This window comes from Theobroma cacao, chromosome 6 (assembly GCF_000208745.1).
Source record: "Theobroma cacao cultivar B97-61/B2 chromosome 6, Criollo_cocoa_genome_V2, whole genome shotgun sequence".
NCBI lineage: Eukaryota > Viridiplantae > Streptophyta > Magnoliopsida > Malvales > Malvaceae > Theobroma > Theobroma cacao.
In genome coordinates, this window is record NC_030855.1 from 4805942 (window position 1) to 4824887 (window position 18946).

Below are 18946 nucleotides of genomic sequence, written 5' to 3' on the forward strand. Positions count from 1 at the left end.
TAAATGAAGCAAGTAAAGTTGAAAAGGAAAAGAGAAAAGAACTTAGACATGATTTTTATAATGGTTTGGCCTTGCAATGCCTACATCTTCTCCCTTGATATTACAAAAAGTTTGAATCCACTAAAACGTTACCTTTCTCAACTAGGTTCAGGCATAACCTTTATAGCTAAATGCCTTTAAGGATCAAGAATAACCTATCAACAAGTCACTACCTTTTTAAGGTTAAGGCACAACTTATCTACCTTTTCCAATGAAGGTATAATCAATCGTACATTTTCAAGGCTTAAATATAACTTATGTACCTTTTCAAAAAGGTATAACCTATCGACAGTGGATTACAAGAATGTGTGCCTCTAAATAGGCTCATCAACAAATTTAGAGTACAAGAGAGTGAAGTAAAGATCAGGGATTATAAGTTTGAAACCGATGCTCTATTTTGAAAGGATTTTGTAGAGTGAGAAAGGTATAAACTTGAGAATGGAAGCTTTTCTCTCCTCTTTGAAGTGAAGATCTTCTCTCTTTTCTTTCTTGGTTCTCTCCTTTTTTTTGGAATGATGTTTTTAGAGGTATTTATAGGCTTTTGCAAAATCTGCCTATTAGAGAGAAAAAGAATTCAAAAATTTGAATGTTAGGGCCAGTTGAGTCAAATCTATCTGTCTTCAGAAATCGATCATTGCCTATTTGAAAAGTCGATTCTTTTGGACCTTGGGACATTCTGTTTCCAAGGAATCAACCTTTCCATTCTTCACAAGTCGATTCTTGCTGCTTTAATTTTGAACTTGATGCTTTATATTTTCCAAGAATCGATCATTGCTCCATTGAGTAGTTGATTCTTCTTTTCCTATTTCAGGTATGGAACATTCTATTTTGCAAGAATCAATCATTCTCTTTCTCATAAGTCGATTCTTCTTGTCTTTTGAGCACCATTTTGATATTTCAAAATCAGACTTTCCCATTCAAAATTTATCCTTTTCCCTCCTTTTAGCTTCTTCAACTAGTTTCCCATCTTTCTTCATTTTGGCTTAAGGAATCAATCATTGTAAGCTTGAGAAGTCGATTCTTTCTATTCAGCACCTCTTCCTTGTGCTTCTTTTTCCAAAGAATCGGTGGTTCCTTTTTGACAAGTCAATTCCTTCTTGTTACAGAGAAAAGATTATTTGCTTTTCATTTTATGAGAATTGAGACTTCACTTTTCAAAAATCGATTCTTTTCTGCTGGAACTTGTTTTTAAAGCACTTAAATGACTTTATCTTTCACAAATAGCTTTAAAACATTTAGGGAAATGTTCTTTCATTTCAAAGACATTTCTTTTAGGTTCCAAAGCACATTTAGATCATTGAATTTTATCATTTCAAAACTAGAGTTAATTTCAAAGCTAACATATATACATGGTCTAATGCATATAGCCACTGACCTCAATATGAGTCATGCGTTATCCTCCACCACACATGGCTAACGCCATTTCCCTTTTTGCTAGCTAGGACAACTATATTGACCATTTTACATTTACATAAAGCCATGTCCCAAATCATGTACTCATTTCACATTGTCACCAATGGACATTTCACTTGAGCCATGATGCTCAATCCCATAACAACGGTTTACATAGCATTTTGAAATATGTAATCATCCATACTTAATAAATTCCATTCACAACAATTGGACATCAATGTCAAAAGCTTGTTCTCATGCATATTTGACATGTTCAATAATAAACATACTGAAAAACATTATATTGAAACACTCCATATATTTTCATCAAAATTATTTAAATGCAAGTCCACTCACCACACAATTGTCACCTTTTCAAGTCTAAGTGCCAAATTACCAAGGGGCAAATCAAGGGGATCTTGGTGTTTCAAAGAGACCTAAAACAATCAAATAAATATAATCAATTTCTCAAAATTCCACAAACCTAATTTCCACCCGCAATTGCTCTCAACATAGCATACCCATCCTCTCACACCTAAGTTTAGGTCATAATCTTTCTCCAAACCATAATTCATAGCAGAATTTACTCAATCTTCAACTTGAACTTACCTTGGTGATCTTACCTCTAGAAAATCAATTGAAAAAGCCTAACACCTAAAAGAAAAATGAAATTCTTTTAGAGAGAGAAATTAATTTGAAAAACCCATTGATAGAAGGGTTCAAAAAGTTGAAAACTCACCTTAAACAGATTAAAAGATTGGGTTAAAGTGAAATTAGGCAATTTGTGAGGAGAATCAGTAAAGGGGAAGAAGATAGTTGAGATTGGGTGAGAGAGAAAGAAATGGGGCTACCAACCCAAGGGCCACCTTTTTATACTCTACACCATTAGTATCAATACCTATAAGTCAGATATCGATACTTTGAACACAAAATGTTTTCCCAAGTGTCACAGCCCAAATCTCGGGCCATGACCGGCGTAAGGGTCCAATAGGCATAGCCCACTAGGCCCAAGCAAGCCTTTCTATATGAATCTGTACATTAGTCCATCAATCATCCATATTTCGTTAAGATCTATAATTCATAATGTTCAAATGATAAATTCTTCAAAAACAATTCATAAAACCCAAGTATATACTCATAATGGCCTCATTAATCAAAACATACATAGATAGTTTGCCAAATAAATCTTAGTAATTCACATCAAGCATACATGTACACATACAAAGACCCTTGACTGCCAGCGGAGTGACTCTGGGCGTGGGTACTATCATTGAGTGTCATGGTAAACCTACGAAAAGATGAATATGAGGAAGCACCCCAACTTAGGATCAAACTACCTTCGAACCTAAAAACTAAAACTTGAAGTTGAAATGAATGAGTATAAACCCAGTGAGTGAACATAGAAAGGGAACAAGCAAACGATACGAAAGGGTTTTTGGAAACACAATGCACTTGTGTTAAAACAATGCAATTTGTATATCATAAGCAAACTCGATGCCATGTTGTCTTTTAACTCATTTTAAAACATTTAGGAATTTCAACTTTCAACATTCAGTGCAATCACATCCCATTTTCCAAACATCTCTACCCTACAGGACAGGTGCACATGAGTATAAGAATTCATGTATGTATATTATGTATATATATATATGGACATTTTCAATCATACATCAAATACATCGAGGCCATTCCCAAACTAGTCAACATGGCTCAATACATACAACCACCATCCTCAACTCAGCTCATGTGCACTCCCACACCGCACATAGCTAATATCCTCATGTGCACTCCCACACCGCACATGGCAAATATCATGTGCACTCCCACACCGCACATGGCATATATCATCATGTGCACTCCCACACCACACATGACATATATCATCAGCTTGTGCACTCCCACATTGAACACCACCATCATCGTCATGTGCATTCCCACACCGTACACGCACAGTTATAGTTATTATTCAATATTACCTTTCAAGCATAGCACACATAACAACATATGACAATAATCTTTGCATAATAATACATTCCACAAAGTTCATTATTTTATTGGTCATACACATGGTTGCAAGTCCAACATTCAAAAAAAATAATATCAATTGCTATGCCATTAGTTTAAAACATCACAAAATTTCCAATGCATCACGCGCCACAATTCAATTGATAATTCAACATAATATTTCAAACATTTGATTCGTCACATTTCACGTTTAACAACATAGAAATATCACTCGTGAAAGACTTGTTCCCGTTCAAGATTTTTAGAAGAGTCAACCAAGAATATTTAAATATTTTATTCAAACACATGCACATTTGTTCAAAACGTTTTAAATGCAAGTTCACTCACCCATTTTTTTTATCAACTTCAAACCTCGACTAGTGCTCCAAGTGGAAACGTGGGGTCTCGTTGGAACCTATCACACACAATTAGCATCACAACCAACCTAATTCACATGAATATTGTAACGACCCTTTCCCGGTTGCTACCGGTGTTTGAGACCTCAGGGGAAGACCCGCCAAGTCCCGAACAAACCTTACTTGAAATGTCTATTAGATCACTACATATAATCACCATCCCATACTAATAATTAAGACAGTATACTTTCATAACATGAATGGGAAACATAAACATGCTAATCAATTCAAGCTTTAATCCATTTAGTCATAAATTTATACATTAAAATCCGCAATCTCTAATTATTTACTTATACCGTTATCAATAGTTGTTTACAACCCAATGAACAAAGAGCTACTACTTGACCTTTAACAGCGGAGCGACTCGAGAGAAAATGTTAAGAGATGCTTTTACCTATCTGTAGTGGACTGAACACGTCGATGATTACACGTTAGGCCAATCCTGATCGGCAAAAGGGGAAATAAGGGGGTGTGAGTCTCACAGACTCAATGATCATCGGCTCCGTGAGTAGGGCGTAGACGAGAAATAAGCAAATAGCAGATCAGTTGAATATAAAAATGCAGGATTATAAAAACAAATTATTTCAAACGGGGGTTTATGCCTTATATGAAATATTGAGAATTTCTAATACATTATAATCGTTCAAGTAATAATTCAACCAAGGTAGATGAAAATTTCCACTCCAAGACAGATCCATCACCTTATTCAAGTTAATCATTTGAAATATTAATTTAAAACAATTTTACATAAAAGAATTCCATCGTCGAAATCAATTGACATTTTACTCCAATCTTACTCCAATCAAATCAATAAATTCAGGCAAGCTCCCATGAAATCGAATGTTGATCAAATTTATATGTAAATCACAAATCGCCTCGTACTTGAGGAATTAAAATTCATTTCACCATAAGAATAGAGGAGTTGCAAAAAATCATTTAATTCCGTTTTCACCATGCAAAGAGATATGAGTTTGAAAACCCAAGAAAATTTTAGTCTTGAGTTAGAAATCAAATAAAATTCGTGGTCCCGCTACCACGTAATAACATCCAGGAGCCTCGCTCCACCGAATCCCACATGCCATGGCAGTCTCAACGATGTTGGCCGACATTGGAGAATCAAGCAGTCGCAACCGCGTAATCATCTGGTGGCCTAGCCACGCATACATATATCACAAGCCGTGGTCCCCGCCATGCTTAACTGCCCGTTGGTGACCCAAAGGTTCTCTAGCTAAAGCTCACTTGTGTACGAGGGTCACACTTAACCGATGTGACATCCGACCTACTCTCGACGCTCTCGGTTTATCAAAAATATTTTAGAAATCACATTACGTCCTTGAAAATTCATGTCAAAATTATTTCCAAAGCATCCAACATTGGGTATTATAAAATCTATCATTTTCTCAAAATAAAATTTATGCATGAATTTCAAAACAATAATTTGCATGGTGAATAAGCAATATAGTCATGAATGCACACTGCACAAGTATAAGGCACAGATTTTGATGTAAAATAGTGTGAAGGGCTTGTTTCCCGATTTTCAAAACACTTCACATATAATTTATACATATATATTCAAAACAATTTCTGAAAATAATTTGCTTTCACAATTCTTTAAAATTTCTACCAGCACATACTATCCACAATTTTTGCACTTAACGTAAAATATACTTACATGTATATATATATACGAAAATTTTAAAATTCACACCCCCTACTCACCTCACAATAGCGGGATATTACATCGTAATTTCTACTTGTCGGTCACTCGTCACTTGCTCCGGCATGCTGCTATAGTGCACTATCTTTACTTTGGACTTCCTATCAATAATCCAAACTTAATATATTTAGTGCATCAATTTCACTTCTATTTCTCATCCTATCATGAAGCCATATTCCACTAACTCACATCTTAATACATTTTTTACTAAAATTACTTATATCATTTGCTCACGTATTTCTTTAGATTATAAACTCCAACAACTTATTTATGATATTAAGCGCCCACTTTAACCTTGCTCAGTAACTTTCGCCCAAATTCATCTTAATATTTTTATAATATTAACCATATTCACGGCAACCACAATCATTTCAAATCTACTCGATTATTTTCCAATTTCCATCCACATTATTCCCCTTATTTCTTTCAATTAATATACCATGCAATTTAACACTTTCAGCTAATTTATATAAATAAATTCCTCCGTCAACAATAATTCTTCACAACGAATTATTTCAAAATTTCTTAACTACACTTAAGCACTATTCATCAATATTATATTTTTTTCTTTACTTTAGTCCTATGAGACATCATAAAAGAATTTTTAAATATTGTACTAAAGCAATTTAAATTTAATTCATATCACTAATAACCAAAGTTTAACTAAACAAATGGGCTAGCCCTAAATAATCCAACTTTATAACAAGCCCAATAAAGAGCAAGGAAATTTTTACCTATTTGGGCTAGGTTGGCCCAAGCCCAAGTCTCCACCTTTCTTCTCTTTTGGGCCTACCCTTCCTTCTTGCCATTGGGCCTCCTTTCTTGTTGCTATTGGGCCCTTCTCATGCGCTCTTTCCATTTTTTTCCTTATTGAGCTATGCCCACTATTTTTTTTCATTATTTTTGGTCGACAGCACTTTTTTTTTTCTTCTTTTTATTTCTTCCTCCTCCCCTCCTACATCGCACCTTTCTTTCTCTCTTTTTCCTCTCCTCCAACCGACCTTCTTTCTCCCTCTTTCTTCTCCTCCAATCGACCTTCTTTCTCTCTTTTCTTCCTTTCTTCTTTTTTTTCTCTCCTTCTCCTTCCTTTCCTTTTCTCCTTTATTCTTTCTCTCATTCTCCTTCCTTTCCTTTCTCCTTTATTCTTTCTCTTCTTCTCCTTCCTTTCATTTCTCCTTTCTTCTTTCTTTTTCTTTCTTTCTCCTCAGCTTGGCAGATTTTCTTTCCCTCTTTTCCAACCGGCAACACCAATTCTTTCTTCTTTCTCTTTCTTTCAACTCTTTTTTTCTTCTCTCTCTCTTTCACTTTTTCCTTTATTTTCCTTCTTGTTTTTTTTTTGGCAGACTTTTCTTGTCTCTCTCAAGGTCTTAACTTTTCCAAACCACTTTCTTCCTCCTTCTTCTTTATCTTTCTTCTTTGACTGGCCCTCTACCATTTTTTTTTCTTCCTTCCCTTTGTTCCACATGGCCAGCCCCCACTTCATTCTTCTCCTTCTTTTATTTTTGCATTCAACCGGCCCCTACCTTTCCTTCCATCATACGGGGCATTACAAATATAAATCCAAATGCTATTTCCATAATTAAACTTTACCAATTCTTCCTAACTAGTTTTCAATTACCATTTGACTACTCAACCTAATACTAACTCCACCATTTTCATTACACTCCATTTATTACTTCCATTTTCTAGCACTATATCATCCTTATAATTCATAACTCCACACTTAATTAATTCCCTTAGTGACATCTTACACCAACACAATGCACTTTACTAATTTAGTCATCCACACCACTAGTTAAACCATGAATTACCATAATTATTAATCATTTCTCCCTCCAACAATCACAACCCATCAAAACAACCTCTAATTCCAGTTTCAAATATCAATTTACTTGTAAATTAACAAAGCCCACATTCTACTCATTAGCTAGTCATTTATTTTCACTACTTTAGTCACACTAGTAATAAATACTCACCTTTTCACCACAATATAATCCATCAACAATAAAACAACCCACAAATCTAATTATTAACCATCATTAACAAACTTAGAAATTAACCCTAACCCATTACTCACCTTGGTGGACTTGTAGTTAATTTTTCTTAGTGAGGATTAAAATGGAAAATATTCCTTCAAGAGTTTTCAAGCTAGTTGAAGAGTTTCTCTCTCTAAAAATGTTCAGCTAGTGAGAGAAAGTGTAGAGGAAAAACTTTTTGAGGGTTTTTGAGGTGAAAAAGTGAAAGAGCATGAAAAATCCAATGAAAAAGTCTACAAAAACACTATATTTGGAGTTAATATGAGAAAGTTATGGAGGTTTCAAGGATGGCCTCCATGGAAGATGGAAAGTTTAAAATGGGGAAGAGAAATGGGAGGAAGAAGGAGAAAGTACTGGAAGGTGCTGGAAATTGAGATATTTATACCTAGGATTGACAAATGTTTCAATTATTTATGAAAATGCCATTAACAAGTTTTCTTTGTCTTTTTTTTCTTTTAATTTTTTTTTTGTGTAATCTTTTTACTCTTTTAACATTGAGAAAAGGTCCACAATAAATTAGAGGTACTCGAGTTTGTGAAAACTTAAAAATTTAAACTCGAGATGTAAAATTACCATTTTAACCCTAAGGTGAAAATCTCTCTTATCTTTTTTTTTATTTATATAAAAATAATTTATTGAATCTCGAATATAAAATATTTGCTAAGACTCATCAAGAAGAAGATGAAAATTATCCTCGGTCCACATCACCACTATTATGCTACTTTACGTGTATATTAAAATTTGAAGTATCACACCAAGGCATTCTAATACCAACCCAAGGGCCACCTTTTTACACTCTACACCGTAAGTATCAATACCTATAAGTCAAATATCAATACTTTGAACACAAAATGTTTTCGCAAGGCATTCTAAAAACTAAGTATGATACCTATAAGTAAGATATCGATACTTTGAACACAAAATGTTTTCCCAAGGCATTCTAAACACTAAGTATTAATACTTCCTTTTGAGGTACCAATACTTTTCACACAGAATTGTTCCCAAGACATTCTGGTCACTAAGTATTGATACCTTTCTCTTGGGTATCAATACTTTTGCAACAGAACACATTTTCCTTGCCAAAATTCATCCTTTTTGGTTCTAGCTTTCTTCCTTTATTCCAATCAACTTAAGATCATTTAAAATACAAGTTTTCCAACAAAACTTCACTAATTATTTCAAAACAAAGATTCTCCTAAACTCACCAAGGAAGTTTACAATTCTACCTCTATATAAGAATCAAAGAGTAATGCAGGTATCATTCTAGTTTAATTGAAAGCAAAGGAAAATTAGAATCTTCACAAATATTTTACACCTTTGAAGCCATATATGATACTAGGAATGAGTTAACATGCAATTGCACTTAAACCGTATTATTATTTTAATTATTTTACTAAAAATAATGTTATTTAAAAGTTATTCAATTGTAATTAAAATTATATTTATATTATTAATTCTAATAATTATTTTTTATAGAGATGACTTTTTTAAGTTTTAAAATTTATCATTTTTTTTGAAGATTTTTTTTTGCTTGACATGATAATGATTCTATTAATTAAATAAATTTATTTTTAAATAATAATAAAATGATATAATTGAAATTCAATCAAAAGTAAAAAGCAAAATGTAATAGTGTCTTTACAAAAGTTTCATAGCTTTTAAACCACATCTACATCTATGATCTATATTTGTGTCTATAATATATATATATATATTTGTTGGAAAATTCGTTGATTGAAAAAATCGAATCCTTTTACTGGTTATATTTTTCAATTATCATTGTAAATATTTTTTTATCAAATTCTGAATTTAATCTCTAAACTTTTTCAAATTGCTAGATTTAATCGTTCTACTATAATCCATACAAATCAGGTTCCTACATTTTTAAAATTTATTACTAATGCAAGCTCAATAGTTAACCACGTTAAATTTCCTCTATTCAAATTGTTAACATGGCGTTGACCAATCTTACTTAATGTTGACCATATTTACTTGATGTTGACTGAGGTCAATGTGAAATTTTTAAAGATTTTAAAAATTAGGTCAAATTTTGAATTTAGCTCCTTTACTTTATCATAATATTGAATTTAGTCCTTTTACTATAATTCATATAAATAGAGTTCAGGTACTTTCAAATTTTATTATTGTCAATCTAATCATTAATTAATAGTATCAAGTTTTTTTTATTAAAGGTTTTGATGTGGTACTAACATGATACTGGTTAGTACTAATGTAGAATTTTCGTGGATTTTAAAAATTAAAAAGATATGATGCAACTTTTAAGGCACGTGACATTTGATTATTACACACATGATTAACAATCCAAAATACACACTAAACCCTAAACTAATTAAAATTAATCAACCAACAAAGAAAGAAATAAGAGTTTAAAAAAAGGGTTACTAGTTAACCAAACTATTTAGGATTAAAGAGTAGCGAATTAAAAGAGAGAAACTCCAAATAGATGTTAGAATTGATACATATTCAACTAGGCGAGTGCTTTTAACTAAGTGATGTTAGCATGGTCAACACCATCAACTTGGTAAATGGCAGGTTAGTAATTTTAACGATTGGACTACCAGCAAAAGATTTACAGCCAAAGATTAGAGGGTCTAGCGCCTACCAGCCGCAATTCCGTGAGGTTAAGGGAGAGGGGGGAAGTGTTGAAAGTTGAGAGCGTTTTCCAGTTTTTTTTTTTTTTGAGTAGTTTAACTTCTGTCCCTTTACTTTACTCAAAATATTGGATTTAGCATGCTAGGAAGGGATTAAAGGGTCTGATGCTTTTTTGATGCCACAGTAGCCAAAGATTTGCAGCCAATAGACAATGACGGCCTGAAAAAAATGGATTCTCAAAACCAACTCCTAATTTCCCCCCGCGCACTAAAAAAGTCATTTTTGAGTGTAACTGCTAGAGATAAGCCACCAATAATCCCAGCAAATTGAGAACCATTCTGGAATAAAGATTGGCTAGTTGTCTCCTTTTTTATGATGAAATAGTTGTCCTTGCACAACCCTTCACGTATTCCATGGTAGGCAAGTTCACGCAGATCCCAAAGATGCAAGAGATTCGGGATACCTTCAAAGGCATCGAGCCTGTTGGTGCGTACGAGATAGGGTGGCTTGACTACAAGCACATTTTGATATGGCTCTCCAATGAGCATGATCTCAATCGAATCTGGTTAAAACAAGTTTGGTTTATCTCAAACCAAAAGATACGAGTTTTTAAATGGACTATGGACTTTTAATCGGAGAAGGAATCTTCTCTGGATATCATTCCCAAACCTCCGAGCGCATCTATATGAGAAGTCAGCACTCCTTGTGATTGCCAAAATAGTGGGGCGACCCTTGATGGTGGATGAAGCCACGGCAAATAGAACGCGTCCCAACATGGCGAAGGTATGCGTAGATTAGCACTGTCAAAAACCTCCGTTAGATCAGGTGTGGATCGTGACTCATGACAGACAAACCGGAAAAGTCACGGGTGGCTTCATGCAAAAAGTTGAGTTTGCAAGATTGCCTTAGTATTGCACCTGCCATGTGGGGCATAGCGAATCAACATGCCTTGTAATGGGACACCATCCGAAAAAGAAACTACAGTCTACGAGAATTAAAAAGCAGTGGAAAGGGAATGAGAATGGATGTGAGAAGCGGAAAGAAAGAGATCTGATGCCTAAAGAGGGAAACGAGATAGATCAAACTCTGGTCATATCACCGAAACAGAGCACAATGTGGCAAGTGATAAGCAGGCGGGGTACGAGGGGAACAAAGGATCCTCGAGGTGTGGAAATTAGCCCAAATAATCATGGGGAAGCATAGGTACAATTATCTAACCATTTTGAAGCTGTTGGTTGATGGAGGAAGAAGATCATGTACAATAAAGGCGAACAGAAAGGGTGAATAATACCACTCTCACCTTAAAAAATGTTTCTAGCACACCAGCAAAGATTCGGCCAAGGCAAACGGTTTTAGGGTTTGCAATAGGTGAGAAAGGTGATCTTGGGAGTACAGATCCATTAGTTGTGAAGGACACAGGTGTTACAGTTAATTTGCCAGCTTCTGGTGAGTCGTGGGATTCAAGAACAACCCACACACAAGATCGGGGGGGTCAGGAGATTACTGGGCAGCAGGATGGAAAGATTAAGGATGGGTTTGCTACGTTGAAAGCGGTTGAAAATGACTCAGCTCCATTGCTTTCCGTGCATGTTTCTAACCATGCATGGATCATAGACAGCGATGAGATAGGCCGGACTGCCTCTGCCAGTGTGGAAAATGTAGGTGATCACAATTATATCCAATGGGCGGTTGAAAATGCATGTAATGTTACGGATAGAAAAGACAAAAAGAAAAAAAAATTGACAGTCTGAATAGTTGAAGGGTCTCGATGATAAGCCTCCCATGCCAATAACAAGTACTCTATCGGTAGTGCCTCAGGTAGTAACCTCCCATGCTACAAGCCCAAGCGAGGATATAGTTGAAAGAAGTGATGAGAATATCCCAATAATGCATGGGCAAGAAACATACGGTTTTACTCCCTACCATGCAGCCCATGCAGGGAGTGAAGGCTAATCGACATGGCTACCACAACAAGAGGATCTCGGGCATCAAACACATAATGGCCTAGACAGGGCAGAACGAGTTCAAGTAGGAGACAATAGTAAGGATTTTCATCATGAGGACCTAGCTTTAGGTTCAGATAACCAATCTTTTGAGTACCACCCCAAGACGGCCAAAAAAAGAAATTTAGATAGTGAAGTGTCCTATAACCCAACAGATGATGTTTCCTTGGAAAAAGACGATAACTCTTTAACAGACGGATGTGAAAAATCTGTCTTCAGGCACTTTAGTACAAAAACATACCCATGATCAGTACATTAATTTGGAATGTTAGGGGGGTTGCTAGTAAGCTAATCCAAAGAAGAATAAAAAAGTTAAAGTTGATGCATCAAATTAAAATCCTGGCTATTTTAGAACTAATGGTCCAAGGTTCTAAACTTGAGTTTTTTATAAGAAAGCTTGGCTTTGAAGCTGCGGCTAGTAACTCCTCACAGAAGATTTAGCTTTTCTGGACACATGATGTTTTCTGCACAATAAGGTTTGATCATCCTCAATGTCTTCATGCTCAGTTTTCTTTGTTGTGGCTTTCTTTTTCTTTTCAAACTTCTTTAATCTATGCTAAGTGCACTAGACTAGAAAAGCAAGACTTATGAGCTTTTTTGAGAAATATAACTATTGGAATACATGAACTGTGGCTGGCATGAGGGGACTTCAACGTTATTCTTAACAGAGAAGAAAGATTTTTGGGCGTAGAACCGCATGTTGGCTCAATGGAGGATTTTGCACTGACTCTTCTTGACTGTGGTTTGTTAGATATAGGATTTGAAGGGAATAGATTCACTTGGACTAATTCTCGCATGTTCTAGAGGTTTGACAAAGTAGTTTACAACATGCAATGGGGTGTGCACTTTGCTAATACGAGAGTCCAACACTTAAATCGAGATGGCTTCGATCACTGCCCATTATTAATTTTCAGCACAGAGTCTTCGATTAAATGGCCCCTCCTCTTTTCGTTTTCTCCATGCTTGGTTAAAGCATCATGATTTTATGAGCTTTGTTGATAGGAATTGGAATAAGCTAATACAAGGCACCAGGTTGATGATCTTTTGGCTCAAGCAGCAATGTTTAAAAAAGGCTTTAAAAGTCTAGAACAAACTGTTTTTGGTGATATTTTTAGCAATGTCAAGGCAGTTGAACAACATGCTATGGAGTGTGAAGAATTATTCCAACAAGAACAATCTCCTTCTAATTGAGAGCAACTTAATTTGTCATATGCAAAGCTCAACCATTTGCTTAGTATAGAAGAATCATATTAGCAACAAAAATCTGGTGTTCATTGGTTAGTAGAGGAAGAACGCAACACAAAGTTCTTTCATATGCGGATGCAGAAAAAAAGGATGAAAAACTCCATTTTCAGGACCAAAACTAGTGATGGTACTATACTAGACAATCAAAAGCATATCAAGTTGTCCGTTTTAGAATATTTCACCAACTTGCTGAAGGCTGAAGCTACGAATTTTACTAGGTTCAATGCTGATTTAATTCCTCAATTGATATTTGATAATGATAACCAAGCATTTTGTGCAGATCTTACGATGGCAAAAGTGAGAGAAGCGATTTTTGCCATTTGATAAGGACAACGCGATAGGCCCCAATGGCTTTTCCTTATTGTTCTATTAGCAATGCTAGAATATAATAGCAAAGGATCTATTGACAGCCATGCATGAATTTTTCACAGGAACTACACTTTCGATGGGGGTAACTTCCACAACTTTAGTTCTTTTAGCAAAAGAACCAGATGCAGATTCTTGCAGTGATTTTCGTCCCATTAGTTTATGTACTGTTTTGAACAAAATAATTACTAAATTATTGGTGAACCAGTTAGCTAAAGTATTACCCTCATTAATATCGGATAACCAAAGTGGCTTTGTGAGTGGCAGATTAATCGATGATAACATTCTCTTAGCCCAAGAATTAGCTGGTAAAATTGATAACAAAGCTAGAGGTGGCAACGTAATTTTGAAGTTGGATATGATGAAGGCATATGACAAATTAAATTGGGATTTTTTGTATTTAATCTTAGAGAAATTTGGTTTCTACTCTCAGTGGATTGACATGATTAAAAAGTGTATTTCCAACTGCTGGTTTTCACTCTTAATTAATGGTCATTTGGTTGGCTACTTCAAATTAGAGAGAAGACTACGACAAAGTGATTCTATTTTGCCTTTATTATTTATACTGGCTGCGAATACTTATCTAGAGGAATTAATTCAATATTTGCCCAATATATTTCTCTGCGTTATTATTTGGGCTGTTCTTTGAATATTAGTCACCTAGCTTTTGCGGATGATATTATGATTTTTACTAATGAAAGCAAATCAGCTTTGGAGAAAGGTCTTGGCTTTTTACAGGAATATGAGTAGGTTTCGGGACAAAAAATAAACCATTAGAAAAGTTGCTTCATAACTGCTTCTGTAATGGCCAGTTCCAAAAAACAAATTATTTCTCAAACCACAAGCTTCCATCATAAGACATTGCTAGTTACATATTTGGGAGCCCCTATTTACAAAGTTTTTTACTCTCTCATCTTTAAAATTCGAGAGCAGATTACTAGTTGGGAAAATAAAGTTCTTTTGGCTAGTGGCCGCATCACACTGATACGAAGTATTCTCACCTCTATGCCAATATACCTACTACAAGTCTTTAAGCCTCCGGTGAGCGTTACTAAAAAAATAAACAGACTTTTTAACAGTTTTTTATGGGGAGATTCCTTGGACAGAAAACGCATACATTGGGCATCGTGGAATAAAATTAACTTCCCATGCTCAGAAGGTGGACTAGACATCCGCAGTTGGCAAAAGACTTTCGACGCTTTTATTGGAAAACTCTGATGGCGACTTCAGACATATAGCAGCTTGTGGATACAATACATGAAAGCCAAGTATTGCACTGGGAAAATTCCTTAGACAATCTCTCCTAAACTTCATGATTGTGCAACCTGGAAATGGATGCTAATTGGTATAGACATATTTGGATAGCAAATACGATGGAGGATCGGTAAGGGCGAACTTCTTCTATTGGTACACTCTTTTCCTTCATATTTGCTTTCCATGACAAAAGTTAATTACTTTTTCAATCCTAATATGTGGGATGTGGATAAATTGAAAGTTGTATTACCTGATTCTATTATTGATGAGATTTTGAAGATTCCTATCAGTAGCAATAAGGTGGACATGACTTATTGGGCCCTTTCTCCGAATGGTGATTTTAATACTAAAAGTGCTTGGGAACTATCTCGCCAAAGATAGCCTACTTATGTACTAGGCAAGCTAATCTGGCACAAGAGCATACCACTTACGGTTTCATTCTTTTTATGGTGATTAATGCATAATTCGATTCCTGTGGAGTTACGAATGAAATCAAAAGGTTTTCAATTAACTTCTTAGTGCCTTTATTGTCAGTCGGAGGAGTCTATCATACATGTTATTTGGGGAGGTACAATTGCACAACAGGTTTGGAATTATTTTACAAAATTCTTTCAAATCTATGTTCATAATCCTCAAAATATGTTACAAATCCTTCTCTCTTGGTATTATTTTGGAGATTTCATTAAACCAAGTCATATTCGGATTTTATTAACTTTACTAATCATGTGGTTTCTTTGGGTTGAGCAAAATGATGCTAAACATAGGGAACTTAAAATGTATCCAGATAAAGTGATTTGGCAAATTATGAGGATGCTAAGGCAACTTTTTCAGGGTAACTTATTAAGTAAATGGCAATGGAAAGGAGACATTGACACTACAGCACACCGGGGATTTCAGTTTTGACAGAAGAGATGTGGCCCACCAAAAATTATCTATTGGAATCGACCATTGATAAGTGAATTTAAGCTAAATGTTGATGGTAGCTCCAAGGATTCATTTCAAAATGCTGCAGGGGGAGGGGTTCTTAAAGACAATTCAGGAACTATAATTTTTGGTTTTTTGGAAAATTTTGGTCCATAGAATTCATTACAGGCGGAATTAATGACACTTTTTAGAGGCCTACAATTATGCATCGAATATAATGTGTCACGAGTTTGGATAGAGATGGATGCGTAGATTGTAGTACAAATGATACAAAATAAGCATAAAAGCTCTTACAAAATTCGTTATTTGTTAGAGTCTATTAGAAAATGTTTGTAGGTCATGTCTTTTTGCATATCACATATTCATAGGGAAGGAAATCAAGCTACTGACTTTTGTCGAATTGCGGTCATACTCATCAAAATCTCCAAGTCTTCTCACAAGCACATGGTGAGCTCCGAGGCATCTTGCGATTAGACAAAACAAATTTACCTTATGTTAGATTTAAATAAATGTAAAGGAGTAATACTCCTAATTTATTTTTGCTATCTCTATTTTGTTAATTATTTAGAATCTTGTAACATAGAAGCGTTTCAATTTTATGGTTGCATCCATAAATATGCACGTAAAATGAAACATTCCACTTTAGATTCTTATTTAAATTCTTCTCAAACTCATGTAATTATGACGATCCGGTATATGTCCCCCTCCTTATTGTATCTTTATTTTTAATTAATAAAACTCAAACAGGGTAGTCAGGCCCTGCGAGAATTTTCAGCATTAAAAAAATATATATATCCAATTTGTAAATTAAACTCTAATTGCGTCAAATGACTTTTATTAAAAATATATTTATATTATAAATATCAATAAAATTTGTCCAATTTAAAAGTAAGATTTCTAATTGCAATAAATGACTTTCACTAAATATATTTTTCTTAATTCTAATAATATTGAATAATTTATAGATTACTATTATAAAATTTCAATTATTTATACTTCAAACTTTACACTTTAAAAACACTTATATTTATCCATAATTTATATTTTTTAAAGCAAAGTATTCACATGCAATGCATGTGGCAACAAATACTAGTATAGTATATAAACAGACATAAAAATAAATAGGTATTGTGGAAATTACTTTATAGTTACAAATTAACAGAATTAAATTTGATTTTTTTTAAGTAAAAGGGCAATTCAATTTTCACACACACGTATGTGTATAACTAAGTTATAAGTTACTTAGTTGTCAAAATTAGAATTTATTATAAAGGATCTTAAAAGTTACTGTGACTTAATAATTTTTCACTATATTTTTGGTGAGAAATTTTCAAGTTAGTAATAATGACACCTTATTTAAGTTGGTGATGTGGGGTTTTGAGTCCTGGAAATGTTACTTTTACTACAATAAATTTTTTTATTATTTACTTGTTTCTTTTTTTTTTCTTTGTTAAAATGAATAGAAAGCGAAAAGGGAATATAAAATGAATAATTAACAATAAAACGGGACTTAAAATTAAAAAGCTATATAATTTAAAAATAAAAAAAATTAGTAGAAGAAAACTGACTAATTACTTGCCTAACTAAAACCCATATTAAGATATATTTATGTTTTTTTTTTATTTGTGTCAACAATTATTGGTCATTCCAATAGCTTTTCTTACAAAAAATTGAACAAACATAATGGATTACATTTTCAAAGTTCAAAGTTGTTAAAATATATTTTACTTCAAAAGCAGGAACTTTAGTCATTGAAAATTAACTCACGTAATTCTAAATTAATAGGTATAATACTTTTAAAATCTTTAAACTATTGAAAAAAATTTATGTAAATTTTTATTCTTCTATTATATTCAGTCGAGTGTATGTATTTATATTTTATGCCATATAGGCCTTTATAATTGACAATTGACTAATTGTCACTAGTGAAAAAAGTCACTTGTTATTTTATCTCTACATAGCACTAACATATACTGCGAAAGTACTGTGTGATCATGTCATAATACCACATCAACATACAATACCACCATTCACAATAACATATTAACATGTCACATTAGCATCGTATGATATAAAATGACATGTAGTATTTTAACTAACAGTAGTTAATCAATTATAAATTATAAGAGTTTATTTAGTTCAAAATAAAAATGCTATGACTTGATTAAACACAATAAAAAAATAACTTATTTCAATGTTTCTAAATAATTTAAGAATTTTTTAAAATATTGTGCCTAACTAATATTATAATACATCTCATGAATTTTTAATCTATATTCACATCATAATATTGATCGTCACAAAATATTCTTTTTTTAAAAAGAAAAAAAAAAGGAAAGACTCTATTCTTATACTAAAAGTTATGGAGAATGAGAACAAAAATGAAAAGTAAACAAAAAATTAATAGAGTTGTATCTCCAAGTCTCCATCTTATAAGCAATGGTGTCATCCACCATTGCCAAAAGGCTACCCCCAATATCATATTCCCATTCAACATGAAAAAATAAACAAAGCTCAAAGATGCTTTTTCTTGTTCCCTTTCTCTCTCCAACAAGGGAAAATCTAAAATTAAACTTGCTTTTTCCCCATTTTTCTTTTAATATTTAACTCATCCAAATTCCCACCGTCAATTGGAGAGTGGAGACCTAGTCTGCCACTCCAAATTAGAATAACGGGCACCAAGCTAAGGCGAGCCCAGCCGAGCCGGTTTCACACCATTCTGAGAAATTTTAAAGGCGGGAAAATCTACCTGAGGCGCAAGCGAGTTCAGCTACATCTACGCCTAGTACTGTTTCGCGTTCTTACGACGTCTGATCATGCCACGTATTCATATTCACTAATTTCTCATGGAAAAGCTCATGATTTTCGGATACAATAACGAAAATGCCACAAGTCTCGCACCACCTGTCGTTTGTCAATTGGATGTTGGAGTCGGTG